Below are 7,633 nucleotides of genomic sequence, written 5' to 3'. Positions count from 1 at the left end.
TACATACAAAGTTATCTGGATTTGGACTAAAAAAGAAAAGGTGAACCCAAGGTATCATTTAGTACTCATGATTACACAGCCAGAAACCCAATTCAAGGACATTGAGCTACCAGGATTGTCTCACGAGTTGCTGAAATTGTTTCCCCTAACATTATTGATGAATCCCAAGTCCCCATTTGAAAGATTTTGATCGAGGCACTGGTGTCATGAGGCTGGATTTCTGGACTCTGCAGGGAAGCTGCCTTTAGAAATGCTACTGATTCATGACCCTATTATTGCCTCCTCATGCAGCAAAGGGTTCCTGAGGAAGTAAACAAATTTTCCTGCAATAGCATAGTGAACTATCCCCCCATTTTAAGTGCAGACAATAAGTCTGCAATGTACACAGAGCAAAAACCACAGGCCCTGCATAAACAGGCTGAACACACAAGGAAGCGCTTAAGAAAATGTATCATTGTTGTATTGGAATCTCAAATGTCTATAAAACCTCTTGCATTAGCCCTGCCTCGGGGTGACAGGATCGCGGAGCTGTTGGTCTGGATCCTGGCTCACCCGGTTATGACTCCTTGGCCAATAAAGCAAGCTGTAAGCTCAAACCAACCTCCTGCCCTCATTGTTGCTCATTGGACTCTACGATAATGGGGGGAGCACATCAGTTGTCCCACTGTGTGAACAGACTGCTGGACTGGATGGGCCTCGGTCTGATCCAGCAGGGCCTTTCTTGTGTTCTTATGACTTTTTAAACAGGCATTTCAACAGATCAAGAGGCAGGAGCTAGGGAACACTGAATTGTGTGTGTGTGTGTGTGTGGGGGGGAATGGCAGAGGAACTGGAGGCAGAATTCCAGGCTTACTGAAGAGAGTAAGAGAAAGTACTGAAATGGGTTACTGAGAATAGATTTGGCTGAACAGGCTGAACAGCAAGGAAGTGCTGAGGACTAAAAAAAGGAAGCCGGTGTGAAAATTGCAGAATGAAGTGGGGATTTTCCAGGTTCAGCGGAGCATGCCTAATGTATTAGATGCCATGGAATACAGGTAGGATGCTTCTGTGGGCTGGTTGGCCACACACCTGGTTGGCCACTGTGTGAACACACTGAGGAACCACTCTAACAGTTAGAAAATTCTTCCTAATGTCTAGAAGGAAACTCTTTTGCTTTAATTTCAACCCGTTGGTTCTGGTCCGACCTTCTGGGGCAACAGAAAACAACTCGGCACCCTCCTCTATGTGACAGCCCTTCAAGTACTTGAAGACGGTTATCATATCACCTCTCAGTCTCTTTCTTCACCGAATGTTAGGAGACGGTCAATTGGAGAGGAGAAACAATAATGACCACTAAAAACTCAACTATGTTTTACATTTAGCATATAGTTACTTTCCATATTATTGTTGTTTAGCCTGGTACATACTACTATTCTTAATACAACATTCAATGTAACTTCCCCACGTCCCACCCCATCCTGCTGCTGCATCCCATCTGTGACATCATCAGGCCCTACCTAATGAGTGGAGAGAGTGGAAATGCACCTTCTTTGTCTGCGGGAGATCCCGGGTTCAATCCCCAACACTTGCAGTTAAAAGGATCAGGTAGCAGGTGACGCAGGGAGGAGGAGGAGGAGGAAGAAGAAGAGTTGGTTTTTATATGCTGACTTTCTCTACCACTTCAGGAAGTATCAAACCGGCTTACAATCACCTTCCTTTCCTCTCCCCACAAGAGACACACAGAGGTAGGAGGCTGAGAGAGCTCTAAGAGAGCTGTGACTAGCCCAACGACACCCAGCTGGCTTCATGTGTAGGAGTGGGGAAACAAATCCAGTTCACCAGATTAGCATCCGCTGCTCATGTGTAGGAGTGGGGAATCAAACCCGACTCTCCAGATTGGCATCTGCTGCTCATATGGAGGAGAGGGGAAACAAACCCGGCTCTCCAGATCAGAGTCCTCCGCTTCTCACCACTACACCATGCTGGTTCTCTGGAGGGGAGGCAGCATGGTATAGCTTGATATTGTTAAATCTCAGAAGCTGAGCAAGGTTAGTATTTGGATGGGAGACCACCAAGGAATACCAGGGTTGCTGTGCAGAGAAAGGCACTGGCAAACCACCGCTGTTAGTCTCTTGCCTTGAAACCCCATAAGGGGTTGCCTTAAATAGGCTGCGACTTGACGGCATTTTACACACACACACACACAAAGAGCAGGTGACGCAAAAGACAGCCCTTAGATCTGGGACCAGTGGTGGACTGGCCACGGTGTCAGCTTGCCCGATGGCAAGTGGGCCCCTAATAAAGTGGGGCCCCTTAAACATTAGGGAATATGTTAAAAATGTTAATGACCTTTTTTTTGTGTGTGTGTGTGTGTTAAGTGCCGTCAAGTCGACTCATGGCGACCCTATGAATGAAAGTCCTTTTAGAATGATCTTTTAGTCGCTTGAAAATACAGTAGAAGTTCCAATATTAATGTATGCAACTAAAATTTACGTTGTATTGCTATTTTAATATACGTTATATAGGCTCGGATCTTTACTATTGCGACTGTGCAATGAAGCTGAGCTGGGAATCCCAGCCTGGGATTTTATTTTATTTCTTATAAAAATTAAATGATAGCCTTATAGTTGTGAGTGGGCCTCCTTTGTCTCCTGGCAACCAATATTTTTAGATCCAGTCCGCCACTGCCCGGGACAGCAGCTGCCAGTGAGTAGCCAATACTGACATGGACCAATGCTTTGTAAGGGTTAGGGATTAGGAAAACGGGGGACCTGGCATTAGTAAAAAGCCCATTTAACACCTTTGGTGTTTGCCGGGAAGAATCCCCTTCAAGAAACAACGCAAAACAACAGAGGCGTGTTAGCTATGCATATGCTAACGGCGATGCAAACAGGAACAAAGGAGCAGGCGAGTGTGGACTTGTGAAAAAGCTAAGAAATTTTGGGAGATGATATATAATGGAATAAGGTTGATTTTACAACAAAATATTCCTAAAACACCTGAAATGATGCTATTAAGTATGATACCGGATACCATTTTTACCCATCGAACCTTTTTGATTTATACCACCATGGCTGCAAGGTTGATATATGCGGCTAAATGGAAGACAGTCGACAAAAAGGATTGGATAAAAAAGATGCTGGAATTGACTAAAATGGCGAAGCTTACAGCTTTGATAAACCAGAATGATAATGTACAATTTTGGGGGGAATGGGAGGCTTGGAGAATTTACTGTGAAAATCAATTTCTAATGGGATCATTTAAAGGATATTCTTTGCTCTAGTCCCTTATCTACACTTTGTATTAATTTTATATTAGGTATTGATTTAATATTGTTGGCTAGGATAAGAACAGGTTAAAATAATATTGGGATTCGCTCCGTTAGCAAAAGTTTATACAATTTATTTCTAGATGGAAGAGGGAGAGGGGGGAGTCATTTTACTGTTAAATTAGTGATATAATTTTTTTATTTTTATTATTACTATTTAGTATTGGATGCTGTTTCTATGTTGATGTATTAAATGAAGAAATATATATATATATATATATATATATATATATATATATATATATATATATATATATATATATATATATATATATATATATAAAAAGGAGCAGGCGAGTGGAGGGAGTGGCCCTTCTCCTTTTGCGTCGGGACCGTGAAAAGGCATTTTTTTAAAGTCGCATTTTAAAAAAAAAAGAGCTTTGAGCGAGCATCAAAATGGCCCATAGAAAAATAGCTCTAGTCTGCCCCCGCAGTGGACTTGGGAGCGATGGGGTCTGGGCGCAAGAGGGATTTCTCCTACAGGTCGACGTAGGGGGATGCATCTGGGAAGAGAATTGGCGCTTCGCTCCCGACTCCCCAGCGGTGCGCTGATGGCAGATGGGTTAAAAAGGGACCCGGCTTCTTAGATCAGAAGAAAGAATCGCCTTACCTGGGCCGGCCCGAAGCAGCGGGTCCTGCGCAGCAGAACAGAAAGCAAAACTTCTAATCTAGAGCAATTCCGATCCAAGCCCATTCGCCCCACCTCCGCCGAGGGAGCGTCAACAAATTCCTTTTTTTAAAAAAAATTTTTTTTTTATTTTTTCCCAAATCATTATACATTCCAGTTCACATATCAAAGAGTATAATTCTTTAACTTCCCCTCTCCCCTCCTCTGGCCCCTTATTTAACATTGTCTCTCTCTTTGTATTATTTATCTAACTCAATTATGCCAAAAGCATCCATATCTTGTACATCCACTCTGAATTAGAGATCAAAATATGTTTCTTAATATCACACTTAAGTTCGTTTCTACAGTAATTTATCCATGCCTCCCATTCTTTTGCAAATTCATTGTTGTCCTTTTGATTTATCAACGCCGTACTTTTTGCCATTTCTACTAATTCCATCATTTTTTCAATCCACTCCGATTTATTTGGTATATCCATCATTTTCCATCTCCTAGCGTATACCATTCTGGCGGTAGTAGTGGCATATATCAAAAAAGGTCTCTGGGTCACTATGGTGTCTGGAGTTATGCTCAACAACATCATTTCTGGTGTTTTAGGGATATTTTGTTGTAGTATCAGTACAAATTCCTGACCCGATTGTGATGCTGCCCGGAAAGGGCCGGGGTGGCTTTCCCTGCCAATCCAGGGTCCTTTTCTTAGGGCCAGGACAGGACGCTGGCAAGGAATGCAGGTTCTTGGGTTGTGTGTCCTGAAGGAAGAAGGGTGTGGGCTCTTTGGGAGATCTGGGAAAACCTGTTTCCTGGTTAGGGTTGCCAACCTCCAGGTAGTAGAAAAGAGCAAGAGTCCAGCAGCACCTTAAAGACTAACAAAAATATTTTCTGGTAGGGTATGAGCTTTCGTGAGCCACAGCTCACTTCTTCGGATACTGTGAATAACCTTCAGATAGTGGGGGAGAAATAGACACCACTGTACTAGTATCGGGGAAATAAGGAAATCAGTACAGGAGCGAAATCAGATTTAAAGTGCAAAAATATCTTTATATGCTACTGTGTCTAACCTTATACATCAATATTCTAAGTCACATATAAAATGTATACAACATGCAAATAACAACAGTAAAACATACATACATACAAGCAACCACCTCAAAGGAGAAGGAAGAAAGGGAACAGTTCATATATGACGTGTCTCGGAGAGTACAAACATCATTCTTCTGCGCTCTTCTCAATGCAGGTAGGTAGGAGAATATCAATATTCAATGAGGAAAAAATTCATGGAGGATACGGCCGTTTCAAATTCTTTGAATATGAATTCTTCATCAGTCCTTCAATAAGGTTCCTCTTATATTGCACATCTTAATAATATTTCAAAGTGCTGGATACATGTTGCTTCCCACAAGGGGTAAGATTCAAAAGTGTAGCCATTACTACACTACTCCAGGTAGTGGCTGGAGATCTCCTGCTGTTACAACTGATCTCCAGCCGACAGAGATCAGTTCACCTGGAGAAAATGACCTCTTTGGCAATTGGACTCTATGGCATTAAAACACCTGCCTTCCCCAAACCCCGCCCTCCTCAGGCTCCATCCCCAAAATCTCCAGATATTTCCCATCCTGGAGCTGGCAATCCTAACTCTGTGGCATTGAAGTCCCTCTCTTCCCCAAACCCCACCCTCCACCCTAAAATCCTCCCGCCGGTGGCGAATTGGGGCTTGGCAACCCTATTCCTGGTGTGTGTGCCCCTTACTTTGCCCATCAGGACTCACTTTGACAGGATTCGCATAGAGCTCCCAGGGACAAAAGGAAACACGTGTCAGCCAGTTCCCACATTAAACAAACAGCCCTGTGAGGTAGGCTGGGTTTTAACCGTAGGCTTGCCGCAAAGTGGCCTGATGAGATTAAGAGCTGATTCAAATCCAGGTGTTCCAGTCCCAGTCGATGGCTCTTAACCAGAACCATTTATTTAATAAAATAAGCATGGTTCTTGTGTCTGCTTCTTGCCAGAGACTAAACCTGACACTGGGGAGCAGGATTCTGTCCAAGCTCTGGCAAACATGGTTTTCATCCATGAAAATTGCTGCTCTTCCCCCCCCCCCTTTTACATATTTGGAAAATGATGATGTGCATGCATCCAGTGTGATGTAGTGGTTAAGAGCAGTGGTTTGGAGTGGTGGACTCTTATCTGGAGAAGCGGGTTTGATTCCCCGCTCCTTCACATGAGCGGCAGAGGCTAATCTGGTGAACCAGGTTTGATTCCCCACTCCTACTCATGAAGCCTGCTGGGTGACCTCAGGCTAGTCACAGCTCTCTCCGAACACTCTCAGCCCCACCTACCTCACAATGTGCCTGTTGTAGGGAGGGGAAGGGAAGGTGATTGTAAGTCGGTTTGATTCTTCCTTAAGTGGTAGAGAAAGTCGGCATATAAAAACCAACTCTTTTTCTATGCTGTTATGGCTGGTCAGAAATCCAACACACAACCCCCCACAAAAATATTCTTAGGTATTGCTTGTAGATATGGAACAGTTCAATTATGAGAGCATGCTCCATATAGTTCAACCTTGGTGGATCCTTAGCTGTAACCTGCTTAAAGGTATTATTATTATGGCTGAACCAGAGTGGCTAAATTCACCGACCTTCTAAGCTATACTTCTGCAGCTTGAGAGTCACAGGAATATGTGTATGCCTTATACCAAGCCAGCCTTTTGGCCCATTGAGCCCTGCACTGTCTCCTCGGACCAGCAGCCCAACCTTGGTTGGGAAAGGGTGGGTTAAAAATCTACTAAATGGACAAATAAAATTCTGAGTTCCCTTCACGGGCTGCCCATTTGTCTCTTGGTCCAATTGAAGGTGGTGGTACTTCATTTTACAGTCCTCTATGTCCCGAGGTTCGCATACTGTAAAGACTGCTTCCCATGCATGTTCTTGTACAGTAGATTCATTCTTCCCGGCTGAGTCTGTCAGTACTCTCCCCCCTACATCCAAGCTGTGTTCAGCAATAAGTCTGGGCTCGAACAGGGGCCACCACCGTGCCTCTCTAATAGCCTTCTGGAAGAGGTCCAGAGAGCTCTTACCCTCCTAGCAACACTGCAAAATGCATCATGTTCAGGAGATCTCCCAGACCTGTCTGAATTTGAGGAGAGAGGGAATACCCACAGGTGGATGATATGAGTTGATTTCAGAGTGACCTGAATGTTTTTATATGTGTCTTATCTAATATTTGTTTAATAAAGTTCTTTTTACATTGTTCTGAGCCACCTTGGGGGATGAGAGGCTTAAGAGAAAGGCAGGCATATAAATGTCGTGTGTCCCCCCCCTCACACACACAATACATCTAAATCAACAGAAGGGTTTGAATTTTCTATTTATTTTTCCTCAGATGCATTTTTTTTTGGTACACAGAAGAAAGAAAACAGTTCATCACACACTATATTTATTGCTCACGCCCTCTTAGCAGCTATATAACTCTCTTAAGGCTTATTCTCCATATTATACCAATCCTAAACATTAACCACTAGAGGGCAGAGTTTGATTACTGAGCATGCCACACAGCATGAGCTAGGGAAAAGCACCTGGGACCATAAGGCACCTCATGGCTGGGGAAAGAGCAGCAGCTTTTAAGAACAAGACAGCCCCAGGACACTGGTAAAGAAGACCCTCAGGCACCAGACTGAACTACTATCCAGGAACGACTGTCCAGGA

Source organism: Euleptes europaea, chromosome 18, assembly GCF_029931775.1.
Source record: "Euleptes europaea isolate rEulEur1 chromosome 18, rEulEur1.hap1, whole genome shotgun sequence".
NCBI classification, from domain to species: domain Eukaryota; kingdom Metazoa; phylum Chordata; class Lepidosauria; order Squamata; family Sphaerodactylidae; genus Euleptes; species Euleptes europaea.
Note: the sequence above shows the minus strand (reverse complement) of the source record.